The sequence below is a fragment of the Palaemon carinicauda genome, chromosome 12 (genome assembly GCF_036898095.1).
Source record: "Palaemon carinicauda isolate YSFRI2023 chromosome 12, ASM3689809v2, whole genome shotgun sequence".
NCBI classification, from domain to species: Eukaryota; Metazoa; Arthropoda; class Malacostraca; order Decapoda; family Palaemonidae; genus Palaemon; species Palaemon carinicauda.
The window spans coordinates 84,177,464-84,198,316 of NC_090736.1; the positions used below are offsets into that span (position 1 = coordinate 84,177,464).

Genomic DNA, 20,853 nt, shown 5'->3' on the forward strand with positions numbered 1-20,853 from the left:
AGGGTGCGAGCAGGCGCAGTATTATGTTTCCTTATTTCCTTTCATCTCTAAGCTACTATTCCTACTGAAGCTCTTATAGGCTAATAGCATCCTGCTTTTCCAACAAAGGTTGTAGCTTATATAATAATAATAATAATAATAATAATAATAATAATAATAATAATAATAATAATAATAATAAAAGATTTCAGACCTACGCCAATGAAGATTGCCAACAATATATATGTTTATATATATATATATATATATATATATATATATATATATATATATAATATATATCAATCATACAGTGTGCTGGATGAATACACATTATATATATATATATATATATATATATATATATATATATATATATATATATATATATATATATATATAAATACATGTGTATTGTATGTGTTTACATGTATTTATGTAGGTAAATAAATTTATATATATATATATATATATATATATATATATATATATATATATACATATATATATATATATATATATATATATATATATATATATATATATATATATATATATTATACATGATATACAAACTAATACAAGCACACATTAAGGATTGAGCCAGTGACATCGAATTGGTCACGAATGGAAGAAAATGGATGTTAAAAGAGTATTGGAAATCTCAAAATGTTGAAACTGTTAGAAGAAATTAGGTTGAAGCATTTGGTACTTAAACCACAGAGAGACAAACCCTTTGACTTCGTGACAAATTCGATGTCACTGACTCAATCCTTAATGATCCAAAAATCGGTCAACAGTTTGTACATAGAATAATAAGCAACTTGTTGCTGAATCATTTGTCCAAAGTCCATAAAAGTCCACCAGAAGAGCTTCTTTGGAAATGAACATTTCACGAGATTCTATCATTCGAATCCTGAACTCTATTGGGTTGAAAGCTTATTTCCACGGCTAATTCATGGCTTTTTGGAGGATGATCCAGACAGTCAGCTGCAATTTATTGAAATGATGCTAAACGAAATTGAAGAAAATTCAGTTATTTTAGACAACATTACGTGGAGTGATGAAGCTTCTTTCAAATTATCGGGTCATATTAAGACATGATTGTGTTCAACTTCAGAACAACCACTAAATTAGCCTGATGTTAATGCTCAGGTGTTTTAGGTCCAATATTTTTTATGGAACAGTTACAGGAGATAAGCATCTTGAAAATCAAATAAATCAAGTTGTTCCTCAGCTACAGTAACAGCCTAATTCATATGACCTTTATTTTGAAAAAGATGGGACCCCTTCACATTATTCAAGAGCAGTCCGTGATTATCTTGATCAAACATTTCCTGAGAAATGGATTGGCCGAAGAGATCCAATTGATTCACCAGACTTGAGCCTAATGGATTTCTTCTTTTGGGGAGTACTCAAGGACAAAGTTTAAAGTCTAAAACCAAAAAGTGTTAGTAACTTGAAAAAGGACATAGGAGTTAACTTTCAAGAAATTAATAACCAAATTCGAAGCAATACAGGCAGACTTCAAAGCTGTGTAAATTGTGATGGAAAACAGTTTGAGCACCTGCGCTGATGAAATTTACGGGTATTTGAATTTTGGTTCACGATAAAATTCTAGGACTTTTGTATTCTTGTTAGCAATAAAATATAATATTCAATGCACTAACTGTGTCAGTAGATATACTGTAATTGTATGTATATGTACACTCAAAATGAATGTAGTCATTTACTGTCCACATACTTATGGACCACCCAGTATATAACAGGGCACTTCCCCTAATTTTGGGAAGTAGCCAACATCCAGAAACAAACCAAGGGGATTTTTTTTCCGGATTATTACTCCTTGCCTGACGAGGTACTGCCCACCCTCCCTCGCCTCCTGCCAAAAAGGGCCTATCGGAACTGCGTCACAATCAATCGCCATTCACTCCCATTTCTAGCACATGCTTTTACCTCTCTCCTATCTATCTTCCTGCCACCTAGGGCTTTCGTCACTCCATCAATCCACCCAAACCTTTGTCTCCCTCTTGCACTTTTCCCATCAATTCAGCAAACGGCCAATTTTTTTCAGTCTCTCTATATGGCCAAACCACATCAACACCATGTTCCCCCACCTGCTAATTCTTTCTTCACACTGGTCCTCACTCTTACTAATATACAGTATATATATATATACATACATATATATATATATATATATATATATATATATATATATATATATATATATATATATATATAGTTATAGGCGGAGCATTTTCTATCTACAACCGAACTCAGTCTATATTGAAGACCCTCTATAGACGAGACGTTATGTTTACCTTTCCTTTTAATTACCGGAGGAAAACCGCCGGTGAAAGTTATATACAATTTTCCGAAAGTTAAGAGCAAATTTGTTGTGAAGATGTTTCCTCTGAGTGAGTCATCAAAAACAAACGTCAGGGATCACACATCCGCTAGACGAGAAAGAATTCGACCACTCGAATTAATTTCATTTCATGCGAAAAATTGTAAGCAAACAATATAACTTAGTATCTCCCCTATATAATAAGGAGCAAGTGTCTATATATATATATATATATATATATATATATATATATATATATATATATATATATATATATATATATATATATATATATATATATATATATATATATATATATATCTTTCCTGTCACGCTGAACGGTAACCAAACGGAAAACAAAGTCTCTCACAAATTTCACAAAATAGCGTGTTGTAGTTAGAAAAGGGTGGGGGGGGGGGGAAGGTGGGATGGGTTGAATCTGTGTGCATACCTATCTAAATATTTAGCCCTTTTGACAGGTCATGTACACTAAGTAAATATGTTGGATATGCCGTATCTTAAAATATGAGCAATATCAATAACATTACCTTCCAACCCCACCCCCTTTTCAACGAGATAAAAATTAACTGAAGGGTGTATCAATACAATGACCATGTGTAGGCCTAAAAAAATTATGCCTAAAAATTTTTGAACAAACTACTAAACACGCATTATCACCTCAACTGCAATCGAAACTCATTTGGGAAGAATGTTTCATGAATGCAAATTATGAACAATAAACAATGAACACCAAACGCTGTTCTGGTCACAATTATATTGTCACTGCAACGGAGTGTTTCATTATAAAACACAGACCATCAATTAAATAGGTAACCATTGTTGGCATGAGCAGTTATATTCGTGAAATGGCCGAATATGATTTAATGTGGGTCGAGAAGCCATTCATTAATAATGTAGGTCCGGCTAATGAAGACCAGGTCACCAATTCATTAATCAGTAATTCAGATAACATGAAGAATTCTAACACACATATGAGCTCGCTATCACACACGAGTATGGAGATAGCTATACATAGGAAATTTTATACACATCTCCAAACTTTCTTATAATAAAAGATTTAATCCATCACAAAATATGAAAATAGTTTTATCCTCAATTCTTTGCTAAAATATTATGTACTTACTATGAATAGTTGTGGCACCACAAGCATTTTCTTATTCTTTATTACTACTGTACGTGGTCCGTCAATAATAACGGCTAAATATTTAGACACATGCACACACCCACACATTCAACCCTTCTCACCCCTTCCCCTTTCCTGACTACAACCCCTCTCACCAGGGTATGACTTCTTCCTCTCCCCCTTAGCCGAGGAACGGGGAGACACCCAGTAGTTAAACCTCTTGCCGTTTAGTATGACCAAATGCATGTATATGTATATATGTATATATATATATATATATATATATATATATATATATATATATATATATATACATATATATATATATATATATATATATACATCTATCTATCTATCTATATCCATATATATATATATATATATATATATATATATATATATATATATATATATATATATATGCCAGACACTTTCTCTTTATTATATAGGAGTGATGATCACAAGGAGATTCGGTACTTTCCTAGAAATTCTACCCTGAGCCTCCCCACCCCATTGACCGAATAATTCCTACTAACATTCAACACTACTTGTTTTACTCTCACTGAGGGTTATTTCCACCAGTTGTTTTCTCCCTCCTGAGTCCGTGTCAACAACACCCGAGATGAAAGGTCTCACCGAGCTGGAATCATCCGGGAGTTTCCCAAATAAGAGTTTCTTCCCTTGTGTGATTTGAAAATCCAACTGGCGTGAGTAAACAATCATTAGCATGAGATATAAATCTGGCTCTGATAGGATATTTGAAACCCTCGCCCATCATTATAGGAAGGGTTAAGATTATTCAAAAGAAATTGAAACCTCTTCATCGCTTATATATGACAGATCTTATTAAATTTGTTACTGATCATGAGATATTTTATATTTTTACTCATATCTCATATAGGAAATTTATTTTCTTTCCTCACTGGAGTATTTTCCTTTTTGGGGTCCTTGGGTTATAGGATCCACCTTTACCAACTAGGGTTTTAGCTTAGCTAATAGTAGTAGTAGTAGTAGTAGTAGTAGTAATCTGTCCTTGGGCTTGTAGCAAATACCTTTTCCAGCAAGGGATGTAGCTTAGCTGGTAGTAGTAGTAGTGGTAGTAGTAGTAGTAGTAGTCTATCGATCTACCCAGACACTTAACAAAAAACAATAATAATAATAATAATAATAATAATAATAATAATAATAATAATAACAAGGACAATGATAATGATAATGATAATAATAATAATAATGATATTATGGAATGCATTTTTATTAGTCTAGTAGATATGTCGAATAAGATGGCCAAGATGTTCACTTTCGGAAGAAAGCATGAAAATTTGTATACAGGGGTTTTTGAGTAGGCTGAATCCATTTCTAACCGGATCCACGCTGGCAAACCAAGGGGTCTTACTCAAAATCGAGAAATCTAAAATGGCCGCCTTGCGTATTGCCAGAACTTTGGTTCTATTTGACATAGAAACATGATCTTGGTGTTGATTTATAGGTTTTTAGGGTCAAGGAATTCAATGAGTTACACTAAAATACCATAGAATAATATTTTGAGCAAAATCCAAAATGGCTGCTTTCTGCTGGTAATGCAAATATCAATCTAGTTAAACGTTTTTCTTCTGTGTGGCACATAGCATCTTATGGCTAAATATAGGTCTTAAGTACAAGAAATTTGGTTACATTTTACTATAATTTGTAGACAAAATAAGAACCAGTAAATGGTTATCTAAACACTTAACATATAAGGTAAACAACTCAATGAATTATTGTTTTATTTTTGTTTAGTTCTCAGGAAGATCGTACATGTATATCATTCCATAATTCTTATGTTTAATTCTGTTTTCAGAAACTGCCATTAATCTGATGATTTGTTTCATTTTCAGAACTGGTCATTATCATGAAAATATTTGTTTTATTTTCAGGACATATATCTGATTAGGCTACATTTTGTATGACAAAACCGAAATATTTTATGTAGATATCTCACTTATATAAATACAACTTATTTCTCTTTCTTTTCAGGTGATGACTCTGAGGTGCATGCTTACCTGTTACAACTGATGATGAAGAAACTACTATGGCAACCAAGAAAATAAAGCTTGACAGTGGTTCTGAAGTGGTCTTGCCTGAAACCGATTGGACACACTGTGCTCTATGTCAAAAATGTACACCGGAACCGCTGCGAGACCCATCTCAATCCAAGAATGTCCATCAGTCAAGGCCTTATGATACAATAGCTGAACATATCCGGGAGCTACACTCACTTGGTGCCCTGCCAATAAACATAAACTTGTCAAGCCTAGATGACAGCCAATGTATAGCTGCAACTCTTTCCAAACACAATGCAAAATGGCACAAAACATGCCACATGAAGTTTAGCAAAGAAAAAGTTGAGTGTGCCCACAAGAAAATGGCCAAAGTGAGAGAGACTGAGACTTCTCCGCTCAATAGCAGACTACGAGCAGCATTCCCTGGATCCTCCATTCAAACTGACAAAAGTCTATCCTGCTTCTTTTGTGATGACAAAGTGGAGGAATGTTATCATAGAGCTGCTACAGCACAGATTGATGCAAATGTTCGGAAAATGGCAACAGAACTTCGCGATACCCGATTGCTTGCCAAGCTGTCCTCAGGCGATATGACTGCAATAGATGCTGTATACCACAAACAGTGTTTAACTGCTTTCTGCAACAGACACCGCACACATCAGGAAAGAGGCTGTGAAGGAGGATCCAGATCTAACACCGGAGTCTATAGCCTTTGCAGAATTGGTATCCCATATTGAAGAGTCTCGGCAAGAAGTAGAACACGCTGAACACATTTTTAAGCTGTCAAACCTTGTACGACTGTACAGGTCACGCCTTCAGCAACTTGTTAGTGATATTCCTGAGCGAACAAACTCAACTCATTTAAAGGAAAAGCTTCTTGCACAAATTCCTGACTTGGAAGCACATAAAAGCAAGTATGAGGTCGTGCTGACATTCAAGGAAGATGTGGTTCTGCTGTACTCTCGCACATCGCAACTCACTGATGTAAATAAAGCCAGGAAGCACCTCTTCTCCTACTGTAATCGGAAGCTGGAAAACATCCCACCGTCACGTGCATCACTTCTACAACATGTAAAGCGTGCTGCTTATCAAGCTGGATACATCTGGGGTCAGGCATTGGAAGCCAGTCCAACACTTCCGAGTCCTTTTGAGTGGGGGTGGACACTTGACAGTGAGAGAATGTAGGTGCCCTTATGGAGTACCCTGCCAGAAGCATCAAAGGGCTGCAAAGAACTCATTAAGTGTGCCTGTAAAAAATGGTGCACAGGAAGATGTCAGTGTGCTAAAGCAAGCCTCCCGCGCACACAGCTGTGTTTTTGTGGTGGACAATGTGAAGAGGCCATTGACAGATTAGATTAAGTTTATTTCTTGAAATTTATAAAACATTTCAATATTTTGTTTTCATCTTAATACTGTTTCAGTAAAACCATTTGTCCAATGTATATTCCCAATATGATAAGAAAATGACAAGCGTACATCTCTATTCTTTGTGCGTTACGAGAAAGAACAATATTGCTTTCAATGGTTCATCGAAATTTATTTAAACTGTAACTCGATTTTTTTTACTGGTGAACATATTATAGGAATCAAAATGCTTTATTGAATTTTTTGTCCCAAAACCTATTAATAACAGTGAAAAGGTGAATAAAGTAGTTATATGCCGAATAGACAAATAGTTTACTGGTTTGCATTATGCATGGAGGGCAGCCATCTTGAATTTTGTTCTAAATTACATTTTATGCTTTATTAAGGAGTCTTATTGCATTCCTTGACCCTAAAAACCTATATATCTAAATTAAGATCATGTTTCTAGGTAAAAAAGAACCAATATTCTGATGAAATAGCAAAATCGGCAATACGCAGCGCGGCCATTTTGGATTTCTTAATTTTGAGTAGGACCCCTTGGTTTGCCAGCGTGAAACCTGTTAGAAATGCATTCAGCATACTTAAAAACCCCTGTATACAAATTTTTATGCTTTCTTCCGGAAGTGAACATCTTTTTGACATATCTGCTGGACTATATCAACAGAATCAAATTAGGACGGATAACACTGTATTTAAAGGAAATCCTTTACTTACTATGAGGTAATCGAAGGTGCACGATCATCCAAACCCAGTTTACTAATGGAGAACATTACAAAAGAAAGGTTCTCTTACTGAGATTATTACAACAGAAGGTTTACGATTTCTCTAACTAATCACTAGACAAGAATATTTTGGGATCGGTTACGATGGGTTACAATTATTCAATCCAAATTACCTAGAATGTTGATTAGAAAGGTTAAAGTAATCAAACTAAATCAATAATTCGATTGATATTAATGACCGATAATATTATAATGGAACAGATAAAATTATTCATAAGAAATTCAGCTATTTTCTTATAAAAAGGTAATAAAAAACAATTTACCTTCAATATTAGTTTGGAAGGGTTACAATAATTAAACATTGTGTCACTAACAGACAATAGCTCATGAAAGGGTTAAAATTATTGACGTACAAATATTGAGCCACAATTAAGTTATGGATGGCAACAGGTATTCTTTTGAGAGAGAGAGAGAGAGAGAGAGAGAGAGAGAGAGAGAGAGAGAGAGAGAGAGAGAGAGAGAGAGAGAGAGAGAGAGAGAGAGAGAAAAAAAAAAAAACAAAAAAACACAAATTGAATTGTAAGGTTCAAAGAAAACAAGAAAGACTAACGTCAAAGCAATCATACATTTTGTCTTTGGAAGAAACTTGATGATTTTGTGCAATACTGAAGATATTAATGTTTTCAATGAAAGAAAAACTGAAGACGTTCTTGTTTTCCAAGTGCTCTGATGACGTGTATTTGACAATTAATGAGAAATAAGCTGTTTGATGCTCGAAATACCTAAGAATGTAAATAACAAACAGATCTTGTTGGTCCTGTGGTGCGTAGGGTTCCCCTGTTCGAGAGGACCAGGTAAATGGCCTTTATTATTATTATTATTATTATTATTATTATTATTATTATTATTATTATTATTATTAATAATAATAATAATAATAATACTTGCTAAGCTACAACGCTAGTTGGAAAAGCAAAATGCTATAAGCCTGGGGGCTCCAATACGGAAAATAGCCCAGAGAGGAAAGGAAATAAGGAAACTACATGAGAAGCAACTTATAACTAAAATAGAATACTCTTAGAAACTATAAAAACTTTAAAAAAGAAGAGGAATGGAAATAATAAAGAATAGTGTGCCCGAGTGTACCCTCAAGCAAAAAAACTCTACCCCCAAGACAGTGCAAGACCACGGTAGAGAGGCTATGGTACTACCCCTGACAAGAAAAGAATGGTTTGATTTTGGAGTGTTCTTCTCCTAGAAGAGCTGCTTACCATAGCTAAAGTCACTCTTCTACCCTTACAAAAGAAAAGTAGCCATTGAACAATTACGTTGTAGGAATTAACCACTTGAACGAGTAAGAATTGTTTGGTAATTTCAGTGTTGTCAGGTGTATGAGGAGAGAGGAGAATAAGTATAGAATAGGCAAGCCTAGGCGGTGTATGTGTAGCAAAAAGGAAAATTTGCCATAACCAGAGAGAGGGATCCAATGTAGTACTTTCAGGGCAGTCAAATGACCTGACAACTCTCTGGCGGTAGTATCTTACCGGGTGGCTGGTGCGCTGCCAAACCTACTACGTTAAAGTAAAATTAAGTAAAATTTTCCATAATCGAAGGCATACTAGAGGGGAAGACAGTGATTGGTTTAAGGAATATGAATGAGGAGAGTATAGTTTGGTTATTTTAGTGAAAGGATCTCCTTATTGAAACTTTATTATTATTTTCATCATACACTGTTTCCCCCTTACTGGAGTCTACACTACGTGTTACAAACCCAGTTTTTCAACTAGTGTATGAGGTGATGTTGCTAGCCCTACAACCTGTAAATAATTCAAGATCATAGATGGTGATAGTATAAGTATGACTGAAAATTATTAAAGTTAGGTGGACGCTACGAGTTACTAATAAAATGTTATGGTAAGGAGGTGATAACGGAGATTTGCGCACATCACCGCCGCGTATGAAATTCTACTAATCCCGGTGTAAGACACATCAAAATAAGAAAATGGTTCCAAAAGAGGTGGGAACACAAACATATTTTTTCTAGAAATGATTAAACAATTGAAGGTAATGTGAGAACGACTACGACACATCACTGTTTGACATGTCTTCTATGCAGATGTTTAAAATGAATTCCAATGATGTTTAATTTATTCACGAATCCTTGTAAAGAAACGGCAGATACTATTCTTAACCCATTTGTATATATGGTGGGAAAAAACACCTCATAAATACTACATTTAGAAACAGCATAAAAACAAAGAGAATCTTTTACTCTGCTCTTCATAACAGAACAGAAGTAAAACTGCGAACATTTCGATGAATACTTAACACAACACAATCTTCGTTCCCTTCCCTTAATTGCGCGTTTGCTATTTAGAGAGAGAGAGAGAGAGAGAGAGAGAGAGAGAGAGAGAGAGAGAGAGAGAGAGAGAGAGAGAGAGAGAGAGAGAGCAACTCCTCGCTACATTAAAGGAAGAAATTCATTACCCAGGAAGGAGACTGGAACAAACAGTCCAGATCCAGGAAGTAGAAACAAATAACCTAATCTGGTGTAAAGTCGCTGAACCTTATTTGTTCAGGGGATGTCTTAAGGAGAGGGCGACAGAAACACGCCGAAAAAGACGCACGAGAGAGAGAGAGAGAGAGAGAGAGAGAGAGAGAGAGAGAGAGAGAGAGAGAGAGAGAGAGAGAGAGAGAGAGAAATTCCTGGACTCTTATCTTCATCCTAACCGGCGCAGCCTCTTCCTCCTCGTAGATTTCCTCGACGGGAAATTGCACATTTGTTAACATTTGGGTCTTCACTGACTCCCCCAAAGTTGACGTCGCTACAAAGACTCTCATTTCCTACGACGGTGCAACAATTCTGTGAGAAAATAGTACATCACGTCTTACTTCAACTGTAAGCTTCAGGAGGAAAGAACACCGATGCGTATGTTATCAGGGGATTACAACATTGCTTGTGAACAAAACACATACATTTATTAAGGTATTAAGACAGTTATCCGTTTAATCGAACACATTTAAAAAATAGTAAATTTATATATATATATATATATATATATATATATATATATATATATATATATATATATATATATATATATATATATATATATATATATATATATATATATATATATATATATATATATATATATATATATATATATATATATATATTTATATATATACATATATATATATATATAGGGTATACATATATATATATATATATATATATATATATATATATATATATATATATTTATATATATACATATATATATATATATATATGTATGTGTGTGTATATATATATATATATATATATATATATATATTTATATATATATATATATATATAAATATATATATTACTTATATTGTAAGCTCACGCCATTTCTTCAAATTAATGAAACAAATATCTAAAATCAATAAGAAAAATCAAATATTTCTTCTGCCTGTGCTTCAGTCCTAATCAGCCGTGACGTCAGAAATAATACCAATAATCAAAGTCTTTAATTCGTTATGCGAAGAAGAAAACTGACGAGTATTTCCCGAATAAAAATATCGTCAAAAGTACAAACATATAAAAAGATTGTGTACTAAAACATATTTGTTTGTTATGTTGATTAAAATTAATTTTTTTTTATAATAATTCAAATAATGTATTCATCAAATTTCTGTCGATTACCTGTACACAATATCTTTTATTCCAATTACAAAAAAGATGAATAATGTATATTTGCAATCTAAAAATGACATGAATTGTAAATAAATAATAAATACAATTTATTTACTTAGTTTAAATAACATATCAAAATACATTTGGGATTCTTTAATAAAATGTAAAATTCCTTTGGTAATTGTAAATAAAACACGCAATCCCCCTGAATGAAAAAAATAAAAGTTCAAATGATAATAGATTAATAACTTTATGAATTTTTGGTAAATGGGAAGGGTCACCCGCTTGACATTTCCTATGTTGGTAAATATTATACCAATGCTCTCTCTCTCTCTCTCTCTCTCTCTCTCTCTCTCTCTCTCTCTCTCTCTCTCTCTCTCTCTCTCTCTCTCTCTTGTGCCGGCAATCTCTTACACTCCAGGTGCTGGATGTGCTGTTTTCTCCCCCACTTTGGAACCCCCGCCAGAGGGCTGGACAGGCCGTCGCCTCCCAGGTCATCAAGCTCCACGTATTGTGAACTACATGCAGTTATTTTAATCACACGGACCAGAAACAACGGCTTGATCATCTACGACTCGCATCCAGCACTCCAAGCCCTTTCATCACATAAACCAGCATACCAGCCCTGGTTACGCAAATACATAGGTAACTAGACATGGCCAACATGAGCTCACTGATAGTGCACTTCCTATGGATTCCTTCTTATGTGGGTCTTCTGGCTAACAACACCGTTAACCATCTCGAAAAGGCTGCCTGTCAACTGGATCCTCCAGATGCTGATGCTCCCACTCCATTTCTCCGGTGCTGAAGAAAAATGGTGCGCCAAGCTGCTCACTCACCTACTCATCATCGTAGTAATGCCGAGAGAGCCACCAGTGTATCAATACAGCATTATGATCACTTCTTTCCTCACTAACACAAGTATCGCCGCCATGGACTCATGGCTTGTCAAAATAACGTGGTTTGTGCGCGTCTTCGGATGGGTTGGCGACCAGTTTGGCAGGTGGCTAAGCAAGAGGGAGTTCCTCACTTCTCCTACTGTAGGTTATGTGACGCACCCGACGCCAACACCCTGGAACACTATTGCCTGGAAGGCCCACTTGTTAGTGATATATTATCCCCAAAGACTCACAGTAGTTGATATATGTAAAAAAATTATACAGATAATAATTTGCTCTATGAGATCCTCATGCGGCATCTTCACTTTGGTGGATACTGAATAATCAACTGTTTTGTAATATCAACTAAAGATAGGTACAACCTACCTACGAAATCAAACTAAGTTTAATTTGTACTCCATATGAATTCATTTGTAGAACCTTTAATATATAGAAATGATCAATATTATTTTTAATATGTACTAAATATCTGTATACTTTATTTTGTATTCCTTTGCTTAACCTTCATTATATGCTGTAGATGTAAACAATACTGTTTTAATATGTACTTAAATGTCTGTATATATTTTGGTTTTTGGTATTCTTTAGGCATAACTTAATTACAATGTAGATGTAAACAATATTACTGTACTACCATGTACTCAAATGTCTGACGCCAATGGGCGCAATAAATTGATTAAAATCTCTCTCTCTCTCTCTCTCTCTCTCTCTCTCTCTCTCTCTCTCTCTCTCTCTCTCTCTCTCTCCGTGTAGCTTTTATATGTAGAATCATTTGGACTTAGACTAAGGTTCATTCAAATTACTGTGCATTTAAACTTTATCGTTCATTTTAATTATTCAATTACACTTAATTCTACATTTATGACCTCCGCAAATAGGCCCTTTTCTTTTTCTTTTTTTTTCTTTTTTTGTTATTAAGTTTACATTTATATGTTTTCCATTAAATGAAATAAGATGAATAATTCTATTTTAGTTCCATATTCATGCACAATTTAAATCGCCCAAAATAAATTAATTCGAAGTGCTCTCACTGAACCTTGTTCGTAATAAAGTTCGCGACTATGAAACTTGTATTTACTAGAAAGGGGAAGAATATCTAATAATTCTAGTGGTCTTCAGAGTCTTATACGCATGTAACAGATTCAGTATCATAACTAATAGCAATATTATTGATAATAATAATAATAATAATAATAATAATAATAATAATAATAATAACTACTGTTTGTTAGAGGGATCCACCGTTAGAGACTATAAACAAGATGTTCAAGAATTTGAGAGACCTAACCTAAAATCTTGATGTTTCAGCGTTAGTGAGTTATTGGAATCATATCAATTGATGAATGATGTTGACTGGCGAACTATTTTGACTGGGCATATGTTGGACCTAGTTTTAAGTGATGGAATTAATAACATTGTACATACATACATACATATACCAAAGGCACTTCCCCCAATTTTGGGGGGTAGCCGACATCAACAAATGAAACAAAACAAACATTGTAGCCGATATAAATGTAGAAGAGAAGAGCCCTATCTCTCCAGTGCACAAACTTATTATGTTTAGACTACCTCTACAGAAATATGCAGTGGTGAAGGAAATAAACTTTAGACATGAATCAAACTTCTCTCCTTTTGTAATTATTAAAAAGGTACAGGGAAAATAAATAATGCTATCAGTATTCCCTGCGATCAGGACAACCAACGTTTGTTGAGCGCTATGTGTGTTGATTGCCATATGACTATAAATAATGGGGTGAGCAAAAGGGAATATGATGCCATGTGTCCACTGTTGGAAAAGACTGTAATTGTTAAAGGCCGATTTCGTTAGTTTGATGGGGAGACTAGAGAGAGAGGGAAAAAAAAAAGGTGGAAAAAAAAGACATAAAGAATGAGTGGAATCGGTTGAAAACTGAAAGTACATGGGTAGAATACAAAACTGCAATGTTCCAATATAATTACCTACTATAATGGAAAAAAACAAATACTAAAGAGCAATACCTGCGGAGCAGCAAAAGACAAACCAGTCATATCGTCTTCTAAACGGTATAATAGAAAATGTAAATGGAAAAAAAGGCTATCAGGGGGGTACAGTGACCAGCAACTAGCAAATAATTTTCTAGTATTCTTTAAAAACAAAAGAGAACATATAACTATGTAATTTACAAATATTCAACATAAGTTTAATGATACACCAGATACACAAAGTTAACGAGATTCAGGAACATAACACAAGGCGATGTCACAATGATTATCAAGATAGCAAAGAAGACAAAATGTGCGATCGATCCAATGCTAATATCTGAAGTAACTGAAGAAAGAAATTTTTTAGTCTACCAGATATAATAACGAGAATAGGAAATATAGGCATCAATGAGTGCAAGTTTCCCAAATCTGAGAAATAGCTAAAGTCACACCTGTTCTGAAATGTACTCTAGATTATTAAAAGTGCTAGAATACGTAATTCTTGAACTACTAAGTTACTTATAAGAATAGAAGCTTTGCCAGACAACCAGTCTGCTTGCAGAAAATTATAATCAACTGAGAGAGATATCTGTTCTGTTGTAAATGATATGCTGGAAATGATGGATGAAAACAAAAATGGTATTTTAATATCACTTAAAACTCTTATTCATCATATGAATCTTTAAATAAACAGAGGGAGACCTCAGGGGAGTGTACTGTATCCATAGGCTACTATTGGTCTGTCGAAAATACTACAAAGGCATGGAGTAAATTGAAACTATTTGAAGATGATACACAATTTTACTTCTCCATAAATGATACAGACGACACTATTGAAACTCTAAACCGAATTCTTGCCAGTTTCAGGGAATGGATGAAAATCAAAAAACTAAATCAAATAAAAATAAAACTGAGTTTATGGTGGTGGGAAAGAAAAACAGCTTAAGAGAGTTTGTGATGTTCAAATAAACATAAATAACGACTTGATCCGGATATCTAGTCAAGTTTGTGATTTAGGGGTATCTCTTGTCTTTCAGTACCCACAGCAACGAGGTGATCTACTTGTAGACATCAACACACCACATGCCATGAAAGAGGCAGCCACACTGGCAAAAGCAATTGTCGAAAGCATAGACACACATGCACAGTTGCTTTCAACACTACCTCCACCAAGGTAAGACCTCCTCATTCCATGCACCATCTCATCCCCTCATTGTAAGGCTCTATTCACATCACCCCCTTTCACTTCTCAACTAATCTACCACTTAAAATCTCTCTGCAGGGACCCTAGGGAGTAAAGGGTTGGACAACCCCACCTGCACAATTTTTCTCTAATCTTCAAAAGCCTTACACCCCCACTTTTCAAACTACCACTATCCGAGAAATGATGGCCCTCTACCACTACCACCATCATCCTTACCCTATCCACATCTTTTTCTACTACTAAAAACCTTTCAAATTTCCATTAATGCAACTACCTTATAAATTTTTACAGATCACCTACGGGCCAACCAAGGGAAAGGCCCGTGCCAACAACAAGTGTTGGCTTTAATACCCCAACAACAACAACATCAGTACCCAAATAAATGATGTAGTAAATACTGCTGCTTATCATCTCAAAAACATTGCTTTTATAAAGAAGTACCTGGTTGAACATTCTGTAAGGAAACTTGAGCTAAAATGTTATTACCAGGATTGACCATTGTAATTTAATCTACTACAATTTACCCCAAGTATAATTTAAAAAAATACGTAACATAATAAACAGAGGAGCAAGACTGATAAAATTAAGTTTAAAATATGTAAAATAACCCATCAAGTTATCAGAGCCAGAAAATATATAAGAGAATTACTACATATTTTGCAGCCAACATAACGTGTTGACATGAGAAAACTTACATATGGTTTCAAATTATTGGAACTTAGACATATGTCTACTGTAGGCAATAAGCTCCCACTAGACATCCGAAAGACGGAAAATATTAAGGCTTTCAAGAAGAAACGGAAGACATTCTTGTTGTCTGTGTTTCGATTGTGTAGATTTGACAATAAATGAGCAATATGCAGTGTGAAATGTTGAATTTGGGACGAATACGATAAAATGACAGTGGAGGTCCTATATAGGATAGGGTCCCCCTGCTGTATAGGACCAGAAAGCAGTCCTTAAAGAAAAGTAAGTAAACGAAGGTTACTGTACACTCAAGTATGCCATAAGGAGAAATCTCTGTACTCATATTAAATCTGATTGAATAAGAAATGGCATACACCTCATAACAAGGAGGGGGGGGGGGGCGGGGGAGGGATTTGCAAGTAAGAAAATATATGGCTTTGTATTTAATTATGAAAATATATGGTTTTGTTTGTATCTAGTTGTCATTAATTTGGCAAAAGGATCCTCGACCTGAAGATTCACTTAAAAGATTTTATGGTGTGAAATTTAGAATCCGATATTATATTACCTGGTCTCATGCATATTTACGCAAGTCTTTTAAGATGAGGTTGTTAGACCCACAGGCTTTTTCTCCTTGACAGTAACCCACCACATTCGATTACTACGAGATATCTAACTAATGATTAGATGTCACATGAGCCGAGTGCTTTTGATGGTCTAGCCCAAATACATACACATAGGCTACTTATCCTAGTGAACGCAACCCGTCAAAAATGACTACTGAATAATTAAATAGATATATGCACAAACGTATTGCCTCTAACCATGGCATGACTACTACTCCTCCCCACTACCCGAGAAACAGGGAGACCGAGTAGTTATACGTCTGGCAATGTCACTGAGCGATATATATATATATATATATATATATATTATATATATATATATATATAAATATATATATATATATATATATATATATATATATATTATATATATATGTCAACAGTTAAAAATGCGACAACATATCCATGTGTATCGTAGAAGAGCGGAATAAAACCTAAAAAAATTAACTAGGTGTGTAAAAGGACTGGGTAGAAAGAATCATGTAGCTGTGATGGGTGACTACGGGCTTGTGTGGGTGCTGGAGAGGTATAAAGTGGTGTCATTGGGAAGTATGGCGCACAAGGTGGAAAAATGACAGTGGTGAGAGACTGGTTGATATGTGTTGATCAAGAGTTGGTGATAACTTGAAGTTTTTTTTCAAAAACAAAGATAAGAACACGTTATACATGGATAAGATAGGCAAAAGGAAGAAAGGGCATTAATAGAATATGTGTTGGTAACACAAAGGCTGTTTGGAATATTAAAAGATGTGCATATATTTAGTGATATGGCTATCAGTAAGTCTGATCTCTTTTTGGTTGAAGGAAAATTATTTTGTAGCATAAGAGTGAGGAAATAGAGAGGGGGATGTAAAAGGAAGGTAATGAAGGTTGAAGTAGTTGGAAAAACCAGAGGTAAAAGGGAGATAATAAAGGTTAAAGATTTGGAAAAACCAGAGGTGAAAGGGGAGGTAGTAAGGGTTGAAGAGTTGGAAAAACCAGAGGTAAAAAGGGAATATCAAGAAAAGTTGTAAGTGCTATATGACAGGGTGAAAGTGAGAGAAATTGGTAATCTAGAGGAGTGGAAGTTAGTAAAAGAAAACTTTGTTGGTATTGCAAGTGATGTGTTGTGGCAAGAGGAGTGTTGGGGGCAGTATGCGGAAGGGTAGTGAATGGTGGAATGAAAGGGTGAAAATAAAAGTGGAAGAGAAAAAGAGGCCATTTGAAGAATGGGTGCAGAATAATAGTGTAGAAAAGTATGTTGAAGCAAAACGTAAGGTAGCTGAGGCAAAGATGATGGATGACTGAAGCAGGGATCAGGGATTAGTTTGTTTGTATGAAGAGAATAAGAAGTTTTGGAAAGAAGTGAAGAGAGTAAGGAATGGGGATTCGAGAATTGAAGAGACTGAAAGGTGAAAATGGAAGGTTGTTAAAAGGAGAGGCGGCAAGGAAAAGGTGGGCTGAATTTTTTGAAAGGTTACTGAATGTTGAGGATAATACGGAGGCAGATATTATTATTGCAGATGTTAAGGTGCCAGTAATGGGAAATAAAAATGAAAGAGAGATTACAATAGAGGACGTGAAAAGAGCACTAGATGAAATGAGAGCAGGAAAAGCACCTGGTATGGATGGTGTGAGGGCTGAGATTTTAAAGAAAGGGGATGTGCCTGTGCTTGAATGGTTGGTGAGATTGTTTAATATATGTTTTATATTGTCAATTGTACCAGTGGACTGGGTGTGTGATTGTATTATTCTGCTATACATAAGTATGGGAGATGTACATGTGTTGTAATTCAAGGGGTATTAGTTTGTTGAGTGTAGTTTGAAAAGTGTATGGTGCAGTGTTAATTAATATGATTTAGGATAAAACAGAGGATGCAATCTTAAAAATACAGGGAGGTTTTCGAAGAGGTAGGAGATTTATGAATAAAATTTTTAGTCAGGCAGATATGCGAGAAATATTTAGCAAAAGGCAAGGAGGTGCATGCTACATTAATGGACCTCGAGAAAACTTATGACAGAGCTGAAAGTGGGAGGTAAATCAGTTGTTGTTTGCTGATGATGCTGTATTGGTTGTGGACTTGGAGGAGAAACTGGGTTGATTAGCGACACAGTTTGGAGGGGTGTGTGAGAAAAGGAAGTTGAGAGTTAAAGTGGGTAAGAGTAAGATTATGAGATGCATGATGTTGCTAGGTTGAATGTCACCACGTTGAATGGAGGGTTACTTGAGGAGGTAGATCTGTTTAAGTACTTGGGATCTGTTGGTTCAGCAAATGGTGGAATGGAAGCAGATGTATGTTAGAGTGAATGAAGGATGTAAAGTGTTGGGGGCAGTCAAGGGAGTAGTAAAGAAATAGAAGGTTATATTAGGCATGAATGTAAAGAGTTCTGTATGAGAAAGCGATTGTACCAACTGTGATGTATAGATCTTAGATGTGGGGAATGCAGGTGACAGAGACAGAAATTGACTTTGTTCAAGATGAAGTGTCTGAGGAGTATGGCTGGTTTATCTTGAGTACATAGGGTAAGAACGAAGTAGTGAGAGTAAGAATGGGTGTAACAAAAAAGTTAGCCGCTAGACTGGATATGAATGTGTTGAGGTGGTTTGGCCATGTAGAGAGAATGGAAGGCTGTCTGCTGAAGAAGGTGATGAATGCAACAGTTGATGGGAGAAGTACAGGAGAAAATCCAAGGTTTGGGTGGATAGATGGAGTGAAGGAAATCCTGGGTGATAGGATGATAGATGTGATAGGCAAAAGAACGTGCTAGAAATTGGAATGAATAACGAGTGATTGTGAAGTAGTTCCAGTAGTCCTAGCTGCTTCCACCGGTTGCCATGGTGACCGCTGAGGTAATAGTAGTGTGACGGCGCCGAGTAAGGGTGTGAACTCAAAGGCAGATTGGAAATGACTGAGTTATATTATTGTGGAACACTCTCCTTATATACAAAACCTCAAGGCAACAGGACATAACAAGTTCACAAGACAGACAATATTACAGAGGAAAAACCAGACAGGAATTTTCATGTTCGTTTTAGTGCGAGGGAGGAGCGAAGATACAAGCATAATATATACAAAAGGAATTATGTACAATTGTGTGAAACACGGTTGGTACAGTAGTAGGGGTTTCAGCATATTAAGCTTCATTTGTGATAGATAACGGGAGAGTGTGGGCTGTGGCACCCTAGCAGTACCAGTACACACACACACACACACACACACACACACACCACATATATATATATATATATATATATATATATATATATATATATATATATATATATATATATATATATACATATATATATATATATATATATATATATATAAAATATAGTTGATATAATCATGTATATATAGGTGTTTATATGTTTGAGGGTATTAAAAACAACAAGTCTCCATCATACTCTTAACATTAATTGAAGATATTACATGATCAAAGTATTGGAATACCCAAATCTAGGAACCATATTACATCAAAATACAAAAGCAAAAGAAATCCTTTACCTGATAAACTTCAATCTAAATAAATCTTCAGTCGAGTCGTGACCTTGTGGTAACTGCAATTTAGGCTACTCTTTGGGCCAATCAATGAATCATTCAATCAGTCAACCATTCCATTATTAGATAATGCAACAGCGACTGAATCGTTTTCAAGTTTAATAACTTGGCCTAATGGCCTGATTATATCTTTTCAAGTTGGGCTCCTTACTTAGTCTTGTTGAATACAAGGTCTACTAAAGGAACTCACTCGAAAAGTGTTCATTTTTTCTTGTGAGCTTTGTAAATCTATACTGTGTTTTTTGTTTTTGCAATGTTATAATTACGTTTAGTTTTTCAGGACTCAAAGTATAATGAAATTTTAAAATCCGAATGTTGTTTTAGATGTAGGAAATAAGGTCTTGATTTCCGGTAATTCCTTTCGTAAAAACATGAAAAAAGCTAGCCAGATATTTAAACAAACACGCATATATATATATATATATATATATATATATATATATATATATATATATATATATGTATATATATATATATATATATATATATATCTATATATATATATATATATATACACATATATACTGCATATACTGTATATATATATATATATATATATATATATATATATATATATATATATATATATGAAGTTTTATTCAATTAAAGAAATGAGTTTTACCAGCCCAATGAGTCAAGCTTG

The 20,853-nt window shown here is 34.7% G+C and overlaps 1 long non-coding RNA gene across 2 annotated transcripts in view; it reads right to left on the reverse strand.

The window, feature by feature from the left end:
- LOC137650590 (uncharacterized) overlaps positions 1–20,853 on the reverse strand; it is a 329,968-nt gene that overhangs the window by 143,443 nt on the left and 165,672 nt on the right. The window contains exon 3 of one of the 2 annotated variants that reach the window (XR_011045994.1): positions 10,022–10,465. The exons of the other annotated variant lie outside the window; for it this stretch is intronic. This is a non-coding gene — a long non-coding RNA (uncharacterized lncRNA). Of the gene's footprint in view, positions 1–10,021; positions 10,466–20,853 lie in introns of those variants that run through there. 2 annotated transcript variants of the gene reach the window in all.